Raw genomic sequence first — 17,349 nt, forward strand, 5'->3', positions numbered from 1 at the left:
GCAGATCTGAATGTGGGGAAGGGGGCTCATTAATTGAGACCCTCATCAATTAGAGTCATAATTAAGCATGTCTGTTCTTGGGGTAAACACTATAAACAAACTATACCAAGTATCTAGAAAGATACCTTCAGTTGAAAGTTTGTGGAGGACATTGATTGTCCCATGGGGGAGATAGAGATGCTGAGATATCATGAGGCTGTTGCTGGAAAGAACACTTCCACACAGGAAGACCATCTAATAGCTGATCATTTTAATTATAGATGAGAAAGTCAAGTTTCTTCTTTTTTGACATCCCCAAATCTTCATTACTGGAGGTTCAGAGGGCATAGAGTGACAAACTTTACAATAAACAAATAGATGCTCTTTGGGGGAGATGAAAGAGAGTTTGAAGCTAAGCCTCTCAAAACTTTCAAATTATCAGATAAGAATTGGAAGAAACATAAAGATCATCAATCTATTTGAAACCCATAGACTTGATATTTTAAAAATATTTTGTTAACTATATTTCAATATAAATGGTTTCCTTTATAATCCTATGAATTTTTAGACATTTAAAATGTTATTTTTAGAAGAGCTCCATATTTGCATGAACTGATGCTCAGTGAGATGAGCAGAACCAGAAAAACACTGTACACCCTAACAGCAACATGGGGGCAATGTTCAACCTGGATGAACTCGGTTGTTGCACTGATGGAATGAGTGACAATTTGGGGCTGTCTGCAATGGAGAATACCATCTGTATCCAGAGAAAGAACTGTGGAGTTTGAACAAAGATCAAGGACTATTAATTTTAATTTAGGAAAAAAAACTGATATCTTACTGTCTGATCTTGCTATCTCTTATTTATGTTTCTTCCTTAAAGATATGATTTCTCTCTCATCACATTCAATTTGGATGAGTGTATACCATGGAAATAATGTAAGGACTGGCAAATTGCCTTCTGTTGGGGGCTGAGGGAGGGAGTAAGATTAGGGGAAAAATTGTAAAACTCAAAATAAATAAAATCTTTTAAAAAATTTAAAAAAGAAGAGCTCCATAAGCTTCATCAGAATGCCAAAGTGTCCATAACACAAAAAGGTTAAGAATCCTTATCTAGTCCAATTCCTTCATTAAAAATTTCTATCTTTTGGTTTTACATTACTTTCATTTCTGAATATACCTTTTACCCTATTCATCACACTTTGTGACAAAGAGCAAGAAAGGAAAATGAAAATATTAGTTCAGCAAAACTGACATCAATTAACTCTAACTATCTGCAAAATTTCACACTCATAACCCTCACCTCTACAAAGAAAAGAGTGAATTGTATTTTCTTTCTTCTTTGGGGCCAGCCTTGGTCATTGTAATCACACAGCATTAAGTTGTATTTTATGCTTTTTGGTATTTATTTTGGGGGGGATGGTCTTTCTATTTGTATTATTGTCATCATTGTGCACATTTTCCTGGTATTAATTACTTCACTCTATATCAGTTTATGTCTCCTTATGCTTCATGGCATTCTTCATATTCATTATTTCAAAAGCTTTTTCAGCATCTATTGATATGATCATATGATTTCTGATAGGTTTGTTGTTGATAAAATTGAGTATACTAACAGTTTTCCTAATATTGAACCAACCCTGCATTCCTGGAATAAATCCTACTTGATCATAATGTATTATCCTAGTGATGACTTGTAATCGTTTTGCTAAGATTTTATTTAGGATTTTTGCATCTATATTCATCAGGGAGATAGGTCTATAATTTTCTTTCTCTGTTTTAACTCTTCCTGGTTTAGGTAAAAGTACCATATTGGTTTCATAGAAAGAGTCAGGCAGAGTTCCATCTTTCCCTATTTTTCCAAAGAGTTTATATAGAATTGGAACCAATTGTTCCTTAAATGTTTGGTAGAATTCACTTGTGAATCCATCTGGCCCTGGAGATTTTTTTTTTAGGGAGTTCAGTAATGGCTTGTTGAATTTCTTTTTTCTGAGATAGGGTTGTTTAGGTATTTAATCTCTTTTTCATTTAACCTGGGCAACTTATATTTTTGTAAATATTCATCCATTTCACTTAGATTATCAAATTTATTGGCATAGAGTTGGGCAAAATAATTTTGAATTATTACTTTAATTTCCTCCTCATTGGTGGTGAGTTGACCTTTTTCATTTATGATACTAGCAATTTGGTTTTCTTCTTTCCTTTTTTTAATCAAATTGACCAGAGGTTTATCAATTTTATTGGTTTTTTCATAATACCAACTTTTGGTTTTATTTATTAATTCAATAGTTTTTTGCTTTCAATTTTATTAATTTCTCCTTTAATTTTTAGAATTTCTAATTTGGTACTTAATTGGGGATTTTTGATTTGTTCTTTCTCTAATTTTTTTAGTTGCATGTTTAGTTCATTGATTTCCTCTTTCTCTAATTTATTCATATAAGCATTTAGAGCTATAATATATCCCCTGAGTGTTGCTTTGAATGAATCCAATAGGTTTTGGTATGTTGTTTCATTGTTATCATTATCTTTGATAAAATGGTTAATTCTTTCTATAATTTGTTTTTTGGTCCACTCATTTTTTAAAATGAGGTTATTCAGTTTCCAATTTGTTCTGGGTCTATATCTCCTTGGCCCAGTATTGCATATAACTTTTATTGCATTGTCATCTGAGAAAGATATATTCACTATTTCTGCCTTTCTGCAGTTGATCATTAGGTTTTTATGTCCTAGTATATAGTCAATTTTTGTATAAGTTCCATGTACTGCAGAGAAAAAGGTATATTCCTTCCTATCCCCATTCAGTTTCCTCCATAAGTCTACCATATCTAATTTTTCTAACAATCTATTTACCTCCCTAATTTCTTTGTTTGTTTTATGATTTGATTTATCTAGATCTGATAGTGGGAGGTTGAGGTCTCCCACTAGTAGAGTTTTGCTGTCTATGTCTTCCTGTAATTCTTTCAGCATCTCCTCTAAGAATTTGGGTGCTGTCCCACTGGGTGCCTATATATTCAATATTGAAATGACTTCATTGTTTATGGTACCTTTTAGGAGGATAAAGTTTCCTTCCTTATCTCTTTTAATGCTATCTATTTTTGCTGCTACTTTGTCTGAGATAAGGATTGCTACCCCTGCTTTTTTTTACTTCAGCTGAAGCAAAATATATTTTGCTCCAACCTTTTACTTTTACTCTATATGTATGTCTCTGCTTCAAATGAGTTTCTTGTAAGCAGCATATTGTAGGATTCTGGTTTTTAATCCACTTGCTTACGTTTTAAGGGAGAGTTCATCCCATTCACATTCAAGGTTATGATTACTCATTCTTTATTGCCCTCTGTGCTATCTTCCCTCTGTTTGTATTTTCCCCCTTCCCCCCCTTTTATCCATATTCCCCAGTCTTTTGTTTCTCAAAACCACCCCCTTCAGTATTTTTGCCCTCCTATATCACACCCTCCCCTTTCTTTCCCCTTTCCCTTTTTCCCTTTTTCCCTTTTCCCTTCCCTTTCTTTTGTTATTTCTCCTTATTTCCCTCACTCCCCTTCCCTTTCTCTGTCTCCCCCCTCCCCTTTTCCCCTTTTAATACTTGAAAGGTTAGATGTTTTATAAATTAACTGAGTATGTGTAGGTTGACTTTAAGCCAAATCTGATGAAAAGAAGATTCAGGTGTTTCTCCTCTGCTTCCTTCTTCCCCACTATTACCATAGGTTTTTTGTACCTCTTAGTGTAATGAGATTTACCCCATTCAATCCCCTCCCTCCTCCCATCTCTTTCCTGTCCCCCCCTTTTTAGGGAGGTAGTGTTTTTCTTTTTTTTAGATCCTTCTGTCTAAGTCATAGAAAATTCTGAGTGTCTGTCCCTTCTAGTTCTGTACATTCTGTCGAATAGAGTCAAAATTCCTGAGAGTTATTAGAGTCTTTCTCCCAAGTGGGGTTAAAGCCAGTTACATCCCATTAGATAGTAGTCTCATGGATAGGTCATGAATGTCCATCATTTCTGGCTGGGTGTATTCTCTCTGTTAGAGTTACATTTCTCAAAGTTTATAAGAATCTTTTTTTTTTACCCCCATGCTGGGGTTTAGCCAATTTCAACTTACTGGATTGTATTTTTTTTCCTTTTACTGCCCCCCCCCTTTTTTTTAACCTTTTCATGTGTCTCTTGAACCTCCTGTTTGATGTCCACATTTTCTGTTTAGCTCTGGTCTTTTCATCAGAAGTTTTTGGAATTCTTCCATTTCGTTAAATGTCCATCTTTTTCCCTGGAAGAGGAGGCTCAGCTTTGCAGGAAAGTAGATTCTTGGCTGCATTCCAAGCTCCTGTGCTCTTTGAAATATCTTGTTCCAGGCCCTTCAATCCCTTAAAGTTGATGCAGCCAGGTCCTGTGTGATCCTTACTGTGGCTCCTTGATATTTAAATTGTTTCTTTCTGGCTGCTTGCAGAATTTTCTCTTTTATCTGATAGTTCTGCAGTTTGGCCACAACATTCCTTGGTGTTTTCATTTTAGGATCTTTTTCTGGTGGGGATCGATGTACTCTTTCAATAACTACTTTGCTCTCTGATTCCATGATATCAAGGCAGTTTTCCATCACTAGATCCTGTAATATTAAGTCCAGGTTTTTTTCCTCTTCAATATTTTCAGGAAGTCCTATAATTTTCAGGTTGCCCCTCCATGATCTATTCTCAAGGTCAGTGGTTTTGTTTATGAGGTATTTTACATTTGCTTCTATTTTTTCTATTTTTTGATTTTGTTTAACTGACTCTTGCTGTCTCATGGAGTCATTAGTTTCTGTAGACTCCATTATTTTTTGGGGCTTGAGATGGCTGAAGGCTTTACTGAGTGCAGTTTCTCTTGATGACCAGTAGGAGGTGTTGGTTGCTTTCTCTGGTGTGTCTGTGACCTTGATTGAGACGTCCCTTTGCTTGAAGGGAGGAGTTGGAGCTATTGAATTCTTTTGCCTTCAATCAATGGTGGCTTTACCCTGGCCTGAGGTCATTCCTCAGCTGGGCTGGTTCTTCTGCTCACACACCTGGGTCTGAGGCAGAAGTAATTTGCCTTTGTTTGAGGAGAAGCTTCTGTGCAATGGAGGCGTGCCCTCAGAGTTTCTCAGACCAGAGAAGCCTAGGGATGGTGTCTACTGTTCTCCTGTACCAGAATACTTCCCCCAGCCTGGTCCCCGAGCTCCAGGGGGACAGCACCAACACCAGCACCTCTTCTTCCCCGTGGACCCAAGCCCCTTTCATCCAGCCCCACCGCTGATCCAGCAGGTGCGGCTCTCAGGCCCTCAGATTCCTGGTTCCAATTCAGCTGTTAATCTGGCTGATCCAGGGCCAATTCTCCCTTGGAGCCCAGACTCACCCGCCCGGATTCGTCCAAGGCTGCTGCGGGAGACAAATCCTCAGGTAGATGTTCTTTCTCCTGGCTTTTCTTTCTGGGTTTTCTGGATCGGATTTCTTTTAAGAGGTTTGTTTCATGTGATAGATAGGGAAGAGATCAGGAGACTTTAGAACTGTGCCTGTCTTCTCTCTGCCATCTTGGCCGGAAGTCCCCATATTCATTATTTCTAACTGAATAGTAATATTCCTTTAGATGCATATGCCATAATTTGTTAAGCCATTCTCAAATTGATATACATCTACCTCATTTCCAGTATTTTGTTACTACAAAAAAATGCTGCTATAATATTTTGGTTTATATGGAGACATTGTGGTTGGTTAAAAAGAATGTTGGATTTGGAATCAGGTTGTTTGTTCATTCATTTCAGTTGTGTCCAACTCTGTGATCCCATTTGGTTTTTTTGGGGCAGAGATACAGTAAGTTTGCCATTCCCATCTCCATTCAATTGTTTCAATTATGTCCAACTCTCTGCAACTCCATTTGGGGTTTTCTTGGTAGAGATGCTGAAATGGTATGCCATTTCCTTCTCCAATTCATTTTATAAATGAGAAAACTGAGATAAACAAGATTAAGTGACTTGCCTAGTGACAGAATCACTGGGCTAGAAAGTGTCCAAGACCAGAATTGAACTCAGAAAGGTAAGTCTTCTTGACTCCAGGACCAGCACCCTCGAACCACTTAACTGCTCATAGGATCTGAGCTCAAATGGGCAAATAATTTAATCTTTCAGGGTCTCAGTTTCCTTTTCTTTAAAATAAGAGTGTGAGCTTTCCGCCAGAAGAGGGTTCCATACAGCATTGTTCACGGTTTCTGTTGTAACTTTAAAAGGAAACTTTCACAATGTTCAGAGCCCTAGATGTCTTGCAGATGAAGGAGGAGGATGTCCTCAAATTCCTCACCAATTTGGACTTCCAAATGGAATAGTATATCTACAGAAGGAAGAGTGATGGCATCTATATCATTAATTTGAAGAGAACTTGGGAAAAGCTTCTGCTGGCAGCTCGTACCATTGTTGCCATTGAAAAATCTAGCTGATGTTAGTGTCCTCTCATACAGGAACACTGGCCAGAGAGCTGTTCTGAAATTTGCTGCTGCCACGGGCACCACACCTATTGCTGGGCACTTTACCCCAGGCACCTTCACTAACCAGATCCAGGCAGCTTTCAGGGAGCCTCACCTTTTGGTGGTCACTGATCCCCGTATCTTAACCTTCCAACCATTTCACTGTGCAACACAGACTCCCCACTTCCTATGTGAACATTGCCATTTCATGTAACAACAACTTAGCTCACTCAGTGGGTATGATGTGGTGGATACTGGCCCAAGAAGTCCTGCGGATGCATGGTACTATCTCCCGTGAGCACCCATGGGAGGTCACACCTGATCTTTACTTCTATAGAGATCCAGAGGAGATTGGAAAGGAAGCGCAGGCTGCAGCTGAGAAGGCAGTGACAAAGGAGGAATTTCAGGGTGAATGGCCTGCACCTGCCCCAGAATTCACTGCTGCTCAGCCAGAGGTGGCTGATTGGTCTGAGGGTGTCCAGGTGCCATCTATGCCCATTCATCAGTTTCCTACTGAAGACTAGAGTGCTCAGCCAGCTACTGAGGACTGGTCCGTAGCTCCTACTGCTCAGGCCACTGAATGGGTGGGAACTACCACAGAGTGGTCCTAAGTTTTACCCAGATGTTCTAATAGTGTTGGAAAAATGCTGATGGAAAATAAACATTGGTTTCTTAACAAAAAAAATGAAATAAAATAAAATGTATGTGAGACTACATAAACTTCTAAAGTCCCTTTAGGTCTATCATTCTAATGAATATTGCTTTCTATATTTAACTTTTTGGGCATATGAGTAGCAGTAAGACAAAAGACTAACTTCTCCATTTTATAGAGGAGGAAACTGAGATTTCTGAGAAGGTACATGATTTGCCCAAGGCCATAGAGAGTCACAGATTTCAACACTTGTTGAAATCATTATTGAGTAGAGATGGAGGCAAATCTTATAGGCTCACAAAATTATATCAGAAATGGATCTTAGAGCCCAACTTGTCCAAATTCTTCACTTTATAGCAAAGAAAATAGAGACAAGTTTCTTTACTCCTATTCTAGAGATTTTTCAGCTAGGTTATTGAAAATTTACCTCTCAGGTATACAAGTGCATTGGCCTTTCCACAGGAGTGGTCTGTGACTTGGGACAAGAAGTTGAGTAAAGAGGGAATCCCTCAGAATGCTTCATGAGAGCATATTGGTAAATTTTCAGTGTGAGCATTTATACTTTGGAAATCCACAAATGCTATAAATCAAGGCTTTGCTTATTATTTTGTTGACTATCCCCAGCCTTAAGAAAATAATGGAGAAAAATATTAATAATATAGTTTAAACTATAAAGTGTGTGTGAGTGTGTAAGACATAGATTTTTTTCTTTTCCTTTCCCTGGAGAACCAGTTATTAAACATTTGCCAACACAGCACTGCTCTAGTCCCACCCTCACTACTCCTTCATCTGGTCTCTAATCCTTAGAAAAGTTAGAGAACCTTGAGATGACAAAGCTTTTAGGGAAAGGAATCCTTAGAAAGGCTGTCCCACTCTGACCTTCCTCTCTCCTAACTGTAAAGATCAGCTTGAGAGCCTCTAATATGTGAAAGAGTTTAAGAAACTCTAGAAGACAAAACTAGGGAAAGAAAAGGACCTAACTTACCTTGTTTCAGGTCCCACCTCTTCATGAGCAGATCATGGGCAGAGGGACCAGTGTCTACAATCTGCTGTCCTTTCTCTCCAGCTGGCAAAAGACAGGGCAATCCCTAAAGGGTATCACTCTTAACCTCAAGGATCAGCTCACTGAACCAAAGATGGGATCTGCCCTCCTTCCTGCTTACCCTTAAACTGAAATAGCTTCACTAGGACCAAGGTCAGAATTTAGCTGTAACTGGTTTCAGTCTGCTAATTCATGTGTGATCAGGAAAAGTCTTCTCAAGAAGAAGCCACCTGGAGAGTAGAAGATTCAGGTGGAACATAATAATTGGCTTTAAGTATGTGAAGGGCTGGGGCAGATAGGTGGTAAAGTCTAGACTACTGGGGTTAGGAAGACATCTTTCTGAGTTGAAATCTGGCCTCAGACACTTCCTAGATGTTTGATTTTGGGCAGGTCACTTAACCCTGTTTGTCTCAGTTTCCTCATTTGTAAAATGAACTGGAGAAGGAAATGGAAAACCATTTCAGAATCTCTACCAAGAAAACCCATAACAGAGTCACAGTCAGTTGGATACTATTGAAATAACTGAACAAGAACAGGAAAGTTTTTAATGTGAGGAGGCACTAGATTCATTTTGTTTGACTCCAGAGTCCCCAATAATGGGAAATTGCAAAAAACTGAATAATTAGAGCTACTCAAGCATAGGATGGACTGTCTTGGGAAGTAATGGGTGATTTCTCATGAAGTCTTCAAGCACAGGTTAGATGATTACTTTTTGGGGGTGGGGGGAGACGGTAGAGTATTCCTTTAAGATACCAAGTGGACTAGATTGTTGCTGAGTTGCCTTTCAATTCTCCAATTCTATGATTCTGTAACAAACATACAACTTGAAAAGCTCTATATCTATCTTTATCCTTACTTCTCATTCCTCTTTGAAATATATGGCAGGAGACACCCTGTGGGGAATAGGAGAGAAATAGCTTCACTAGGACCAAGGTTTTTGTGACAGTTCCTTTCCTTGCCCTGGCTCCTTTCCCTTCATGAGCAGAGAATTAAGCAACACCTAGCTTTTCATTATCTCAAAACATACAGAGATTTCACTGAAAGGCCTAATGTTCATCTAATGGGGAGGTGGAAGAGGCAGCAGCAGTCCTTGTGTGCTTAATGGTGGGTGTAATTTATTGTCGCTCCACTTGAGAGCTGACATATTGGAGCTATTGATTTTCCTACAGGAAGATCAATAAGAGGTGTGAGGAGAACTGTCCCATGAGGCCTTTTTCAAGAGGGACACAGTAGCAGCCCCAGACCAGCAGCCAATCTAATTCTCTATTCTTTACTTGATGGGCTGATAAGGCAGAGCTTTGATAGCATGGAAAGCCAGGCTTTTGTTTTATTTTATTTTTTTTAATTAGAAATGCAAGGGATAAGAGGCTATCTAACAGAAGCATATGCTGAGACAGATGCTCTGTCTACTAATCTTGCATTATTAGCCACAGACACTTCACTCCTGGTTGGGGTTAGGTCTCTACAATAACAAAGTTTTTTTATACTCTTCCTCTTTAGAAAGTATGGTTCAGTAACCTGAACCTATTTACCATTCCATGAAGCCCACATTTTTCAGTTTGGACTGGTTGACTTATAAATGTTTAACAACTGGCTTCCTAGAAAAATAAGAAAATCTGTATTCTTAATATTTTCTCCATAAGTTCCTTAAATCTAGACAATCAACCAACAATAAATCAATTCAATAGACAATCAACAAATCAATAAATCAGTGTAGAATTTGTTAATTTCTGAAGTATGAACATTCACATTGAAAATTTAACAATCATCTCTGGAGAGCTAGTTTGAGCTAATTCCAACACAACTCGGCTCATAATCCTATATAATGGATTAGAGAGCTGGATTTGGAATTGAAGGATCTTATTTCTTATAGCTGTATGAACCTGACCCTGAGAAAAATCACAACCTCCTCAAGTCTCAATTCTCTAAAATATAAAATGTGAATAATCATAACATCTATCTCAAAGAGTTGTTTTAAGAATCAAACAAAATAATCTATATAAAGCATTTTGAAAACCTTAAAGGATTACATAAATATGAACTATAACAGTTTAAACAGCATGAGACAAATGGGAGTGTAGAGGCACTGGACTTAGAATCAGAATGATCTGAGGTCTAGTATCAGGCTCTAACTACTAATTAGATCTGTGACAGACCAAGTCTCAAGTTTTCTCATCTGTAAAATTGGGATAATCATACTTTTACTAACTGCCTCACAGATCTGGTGTAAGGAAAGTTCTTTCTCAATTGTAAACTCTATAGATGTGTAAGCTAAATGTACTCAGAGATTATATCACCCAAGTTATCTTTTGAGAACTTTACACTCTCCCTTTTCATTATGACTTTCTCTCTAATTATTCTATGGATTTGAATTTCACTATCCCAATTAGACAGTGAATTCTTCCTGAGCAAAGACTGCTTTTTTTCCCCTTGAGTCTTAATTGGAAGCTCAGAACTCATCTTTCCATAAGGAGTTTGATTTTTTTCCTAAAATATATTAAATTACAATTGTCCTATTGAAAACTCATTAGTCATTCTTTCACTGGGTCATATGATCCAATATCTTGAGATTTTTTTCCAAGAGTTAACACCTATCATTTAAATATTTCACAACCTGGGGGGGTTTATTGTTGGTTTATAGACTTGAAGATTTCACACTCTATTTACAAAATGGTTACAAAAATGTTTAATAAGAATTGTCCTTAGATAACCTGTCAAACTCTTCAATGAGGACAAAAATGGCATTCAAATAACTACCACCCTGATGATATTACTTAGCGTGAAAAGGTACAAGCCAGGACCAAAGAGGAGGGAGAGTAGGTGTTTGACTTTTTTGTTCACAATTGATTATGTACTCAACGCAACCTCTGAGGCTGAGATGCAACAAAGTATGAACTGATTTTCTGCTGCTCATGGTAACTTTGTTCTAATAATTAGCAACAAGAAAACAGACATTCTCTACCAGCCAGCACCACACCAACCATATGTGAAACCATTAGTTATAGTGAATGGAGAAATTTTGTAATATTGTAGATTAAGTTCATTTATACTTTTGGGGCAAGTACACATAGATGATGAGGTTGACACACATATTGCCAGAGCTAGCTCAGCATTTTGGAGGCTCTGAAGGAAAGTATGGGAGAGAAGAGGTATTAGACTGTCTACAAAACTGAAGGTTTACAGAGCCTAGAGCTGACCTCATTGTTGTATGCTGTGAATCCTGGACAGTATACCAGTAGAACCTGCCAGGAAAGTATTGCTTCCATTTGAAGTGTCTTAGGAAGATTCTGAAGATCACCTGGCAAAATAAAATACCAGACACTGAGCTCCTTTCACAAGCTAAACTGCCAGGCATTCAAATTCTAATGCAAGGATCCCAAATCTTATGGACTGGGCACATTATTTGAACACCAAATGTATGGTTTCTTAAAAGATTATTTTATGGAGAACTCACACAAAGGTCAGAAGAAATGATGCAAAGATACTCTCAAAGTCTCTTTGAAGAATTTCAGAATCAATTGGGAGAAATGGGAGACACTCTTACATGACTGCCTAGGATGGTGTGCCTGCATCAAAGAAGATGCTATACCTATAAGCAAAGCAGAATTGCAATAGTGCAAAAGAATTGAGATGAGCAACTTTAGAGATATCGCTACTTCAAATGTTCACATGTACTATTTGTACAGATCTGTGGTAGAGCTTTCTGAGCTCATATTGGTCTGATCAGCCACAGTCAAACACACTGTACCTTGACCCTTTACACAGTGATGCCATATTGGTCTTTCTAGAATGAAGGATAACCATCAACTAACCAACTACAGTATCTAAGTAATTCATTGGCTTTACCTTCTAAGAAGCATGCTGTACAGAAACTATTCAGATGGTCCTCTTCACCATGCTGTTTCCTCCAAATAAAACATTCTATGATGAAATTCCCTTCTCTCTCTAGAAGGTTCAATCTTGAGGTTTCATATTTGAGATTATCCACCAGGTGTTTCCTAGGAAATCTCTTTCTCTGAATAAAAGGTTAGATTCTAGGATCACATTGTTAGGGAATTAAAATCTCCCTTCCCCAACACAGGGGGATTTACAAATATTATTCATGTACTAATTGTTTCAAATAAGTGGGCATATAATTGTGTGTTTCTTCCATGTGTTTCCAGAGATTCTATTCAAGTCCTGATTGCCACCATCTCTTGAGCTTGAAAAGTCCAATCTTAGGATCTCTCTTAAGACACATTACTATCTTTGACATGTACCTATACTAAAAGTCACTATCATCTATTCTTGATGAGAGGGAACTGTATTTGACTATGGCCTCCTTTTCTTTCAACTCCCCCCCCATGCAACTCCTTTTTGCAATATTCTAATCTGTTTTTTTCAAAATCCAAGTGGGAAGGAGAGAGAAATATTGAGCTGATCTTCTAGTTACTTTCATAGATTTTTAGGGAGATGCAACTCTTCTGACAAAAATCAATTCTCTTGAATTTTGGACAGCCATTCATCAAAGGTTCCTTGGGTCAAATCAGCAAAGCACCAATGACCATGTTCACAATTCTAGGAGAAATGTCCCCAGATACCTCAAAAATAGAGGCTAATATACAGTTTTCTACTTAGATTAATTGGAAAAACTCATTAAATTGGTTAACTTTCCTTACACTTATTCTAACCTTTGAGAGATAATTCGATATAAGAATCAATTGAAGGAACAAATAGCAAAAAAAAATCGAATGAACAAGAGAAGTTAAGACTGAAACACTAGTGTGGGCTTTAGAAGGATGTGGGTTGGGGGCAGCTAGGTGGTATAGTGGATAAAGCACTGGCCTTGGAGTCCTGGGCCCTGGGTTCAAATCCGGTCTCAGACACTTAATAATTACCTATCTGTGTGGCCTTGGGCAAGCCACTTAATCCCACTTGCCTCGCAAAAACCTAAAAAAAAAAAAAAAAAGGATATGGGTTTATTATTTTCAGATATTTTAAGGGCTGCTATATGAAAGAGAAAATAAACTTTCTTTGCTTGGCTCTAGAAGGGTAACAACCAAGAACATCAGATGGAAGATATAGCGAAGTAGATTTTGGCTTAATGTAAACATAAACATTATAGTTATCCCCCAAAAAGGAATGGCAACCTGTGTCTCCTTGCATTCCAAAGGCAATCTTGCTTAGTCCAGGACAAGGACAAAAGGTCTTACATATTCTCTTGGTGGACAGTAGAGGGAGCTGTCACAGAGGTTTCAAAGACCTGAACCCTTTGGAACCCAGGGAAACACCAATACCTTTATTCCCCAAGCATTTATTAAGTAAGCACCTAATATGTGTCAAGTATGATTTTAGGTACTGGAAATACAGTGATAAAGACAAACATCCCCTGCTGTCAAGGAGGGTACATTCTACAGGGGTAGACAAAATGTATACATAGTTATGAAATTTAAATATATACAAAGGAAAGATGATGATGATGATGATGATGTTTGTCCTTCATTCCTGAAGAAGACCTTGACAAGCACATGAATTGGATTTGAGTGAAGAGCTGTTGTGCTAATTCACTGGCCTCATTTTCTCCTCCAGAGCCTTCTGGGTCCAGTGGCCAGATACGAATCAGGACGACTGGAGATGACACTGAATGTGACACAGCTAATGAGTATCAAGTATCTGAGGCTGGATACAAACTCCCATCCTCCTGACACCAAGACCAATGCTCTCTTCACTGCCAAAAAGAGGAGTTTATATTTGTTCCTAGATACATTAGAGAGTCACTGAGACTTCTTCAGCAGGTGGATGACTTGGCCAAACTTGTGCTTTAGGACCAACAATTGAACAGTTGTTAGGATATTGGATTAGAGGGAAGAAACTAGAATCATGGAGAACAGTTAGGAGTCTATCCCAGTAGTTAAGTAAGAAGTGATATGAGCCTGAATATAGTGTTAACTGCATAGCAGAAAGAAAGGGACCAAGGGGAGGAATGTTGTGAAGCAAGAAATGGTGGGTTTGACAACTGATTGGATATAGTAGTTGAAGGGAGGTGAAGTGTCAATCACAGATTTAAGTCAAAATTGTCCACTTATTACTTCCACTCTGGTTCTACTTTCATGCTTGAAGATAATAAACAATTAATTTGAATTGAGTCAAGGTGCATTAAACTGAGATAATCAAAGACAGCTAGCTGGTGCAGTGGATAGAGCACTGGCCTCAGAGTCAGGAAAATCTGAATTCAAATCAGGTTTCAGACACTTGATACTATGTGACCTTGGGCAAGTCACTTAACTCCATTGCCTTGCAAAAAAAAACAAAAAAAAATATGATCAAGGAAGGGTTGGACCACCAGTGGCAAGGTATCATTAGCAAGTATCTCCTCTCTGACTAGTACTGATCTGTCTATAGCAGAACATGGCTTTCAGGAGTGGAGCAGTGGGGAGTAGTTTTATGGAAGAGGATCCATAGATTCAGAGTTGGAACAGATTTTATTGTTGTTCAATCATGACTGCCTTTTGCTTTTACCCCATTTGGGGTTTTCTTGGTAAAGATACTGGACTTATTTGCCATTTCTTTTTCAAGCTCATTTTACAGATGAGGATACTGAGGCAAAGAAAGCTAAATGACTTGCCCAGGATCACACAACTAGTATCTAAAGATAGATTTGAACTCACAAAAAGAGTCTTCTTGTCTTCAAGCCAGACACTCTATTCATGTGTCACCTAGTTGGGGGCTTTAAAAGTCATTTAATTCAACTACATTTTACAGGTAGGTAAGGAAACTGAGACCAAAAGGGACTTCATGATTTACCCAATATCACACACAGATAGCAAGCAGAAGAATCAGGCTTTGAACTCATGCCATCTGTTTCCAAATTCAGTGCTTTTTCTGCTGAAGCATGTTGTGGTTCTGTCAAATTAAGTTTGCTCAAATAGAGCAAGCAGAATAAATTATTTTAAAAATCTGGTCCTAGTCAATATATTCCAAATTTAAAATGGTGAGACTTCATTTGAGATCTACAAGCCCAGGTAGTACCAATACTATAGTCATGCACAATTGTTAAGCACAAGGATCTGTGCTTAATTGGTAAATTACTGGCTTTTGAGATAGTTTTCTACTGACAAGGAGGAATGTTCAGGGCTTTGGCTGCCCCTGGTCAAGTGGTGGTTCACTGCTAAAGGAAATGGGCTCTTTGAAATAACGAAGTCATCCCCTCATTGGCTGTTGAGTCAGTGGAGCTGCTGACTGGGGCAACAATAGTGTAGTAGTAAGAGTAGTGATGACCCAATTCAAGCTAATAAGGAAATAGGATGGCAGTTGGAGCAGGAAACTAGAGATTAGGGAGCTGAGTATTGAGTTTTAGCTTCACTGGGGCCACTACCAAGATCATCAGTGGCAATAGACTATGGAGCCATTGTCGGAGTTCTGGATGTTACAACTCCTATTTTCAGTGGCTAGAATGGGATGCTAGTTCTTGACCTTCCCTTTTGGAGAATAGATACCATACTTTTCATTCCCTCTCCTCTTTTTTTCCAAATTGAACAGAGGATGATTCCAAAGTTTAATCTGTTCTGTAATGTAATGGTCAACTCATAAAGAAAGTTACTTTTCTAATTTCTATTTAAGTAGTTTGGTTTAATATTTCTAGGTAGGTAAATTTAATTGCTCTAACTGCTGTTAGTGTATGTATTGCTTTTCTTTAGAATAGGATCAGGAGGGAGGGCTATGTAGATGAAGCAGAAAGAACAGGAAAAAAGGAATGAAGGGAACAAAACGTTATAAAGTACCTACTGTGTGTGAGGCATTGTGCTAAATGCCTTACAAATATTATATCATTTTATCCTTACAACTCTGGGAGATAGGTGTTATTATTATTCCTATTTTACAATTAAGGAACAGAGGCTAAGTGACTTGCCCAGGTTCATATAGCTAGTGAGTGTTTAAGTCTGAAATTGAACTCAAATCTAAGGCTCCAAGTATAGCATTCCATTCGCTGTACCACCTAAGCTTTCAAATAGCATTTGGTCATTGTTGTATAGAGATAGTTTAGAATGCTTTCCCTCATCATTTCAAGTTCTCAGAATTCTTCTCTGCTATCAGATGTATATATCCCTCCTTAGTCTTTCTCTCGAACTCCAGTCTAGCACAACCAACTTCCTTTTGGATATTTTGAATTGAATATGTTTTAGTCATCTTCATCTTAACATTTTAAAAACAATTCATTAACTTTATTTCTCCCAATATCTATCCCTCTTCTGAACTTCCAAACCTCCATCCTTCCAGTTACTTGAGTTTGCAACTTTAGAGTCATCATCTACTCCTCACTCTACCAGATCCCACAGGTCCAATCAGTTGACAAGGATTGGTTGATTCTGCCCCTATAACCTATTATTCACAAATATCTCTTTCTCTATACTCACATGACCACTACCTTCAATTAAATCCTCATTACCTTTTGATTTAATTATTCTAACAGTGTCTTAGTCTCCATGCCTTAAATCTCTCTCCACTCCATCTTCAATATAACTGCTAAATAAGATTCCCAAATCACAAATCTGACCATGCCACTTCCCTATTCAAGAACTCCAGGAGTTCCCTTTTACCCCCCTCAGACAAAATATTAATTGATCTATTTGACATTCAGGGTCCTTCACAACCTAATTCCAATTTACCTTTTTAGTTTTATTATACATTATTCTCTTTCAGTCTCTTCTCTCTATTTAAACTGATTCTCTTGCTGTTCCTTAGATATGACATTCTATCACCTGGTTCAGTGCTTTTCAGAGGTTACCACATGACTGGAATATAGTACCTCTTCTCTTGCCCTCCTTAGGATGAGGGAAGCTCATCAATTGGGAAATGGCTGAACACATAGTGGTATATGAATGTGATGAAATACTATTGTTCTGTTACAAATCATGAGTGGACAGACTTCAGAAAAGCCTGGAAAGATGTTCATGAACTGCTGCTGAATGAATTGAGCAGAAGCAGAAGAACATAGTACACATTAACAGCAACAATGTAAAATGATAACTATGATGGATTTGCTCTTCTCAGCAGTACAATCATCAAAGACAATTCTAAAGGACTAGTGATGGAAAATACCATTCACATCCAGAGAAGGAATTATGGAGTCTGAATACCAACCAAAGCTTACTATCTTCAATTTTTAAAATTTATGCTATTTTATTTTTGTGACTTTTTTCCTTTTCTTTCTGATTCTTCTTTCATGATTAATTTATTAATGATT

At 37.9% G+C, this 17,349-nt stretch overlaps 1 pseudogene; it reads left to right on the forward strand.

The window, feature by feature from the left end:
* Window positions 1-6,210: 6,210 nt before the first annotated feature.
* Window positions 6,211-7,043, forward strand: LOC141494819 (small ribosomal subunit protein uS2 pseudogene; annotated as a pseudogene).
* The last annotated feature ends 10,306 nt before the right edge of the window (window positions 7,044-17,349 follow it).

Source organism: Macrotis lagotis, chromosome 8, assembly GCF_037893015.1.
Source record: "Macrotis lagotis isolate mMagLag1 chromosome 8, bilby.v1.9.chrom.fasta, whole genome shotgun sequence".
Taxonomy (NCBI): Eukaryota; Metazoa; Chordata; class Mammalia; order Peramelemorphia; family Peramelidae; genus Macrotis; species Macrotis lagotis.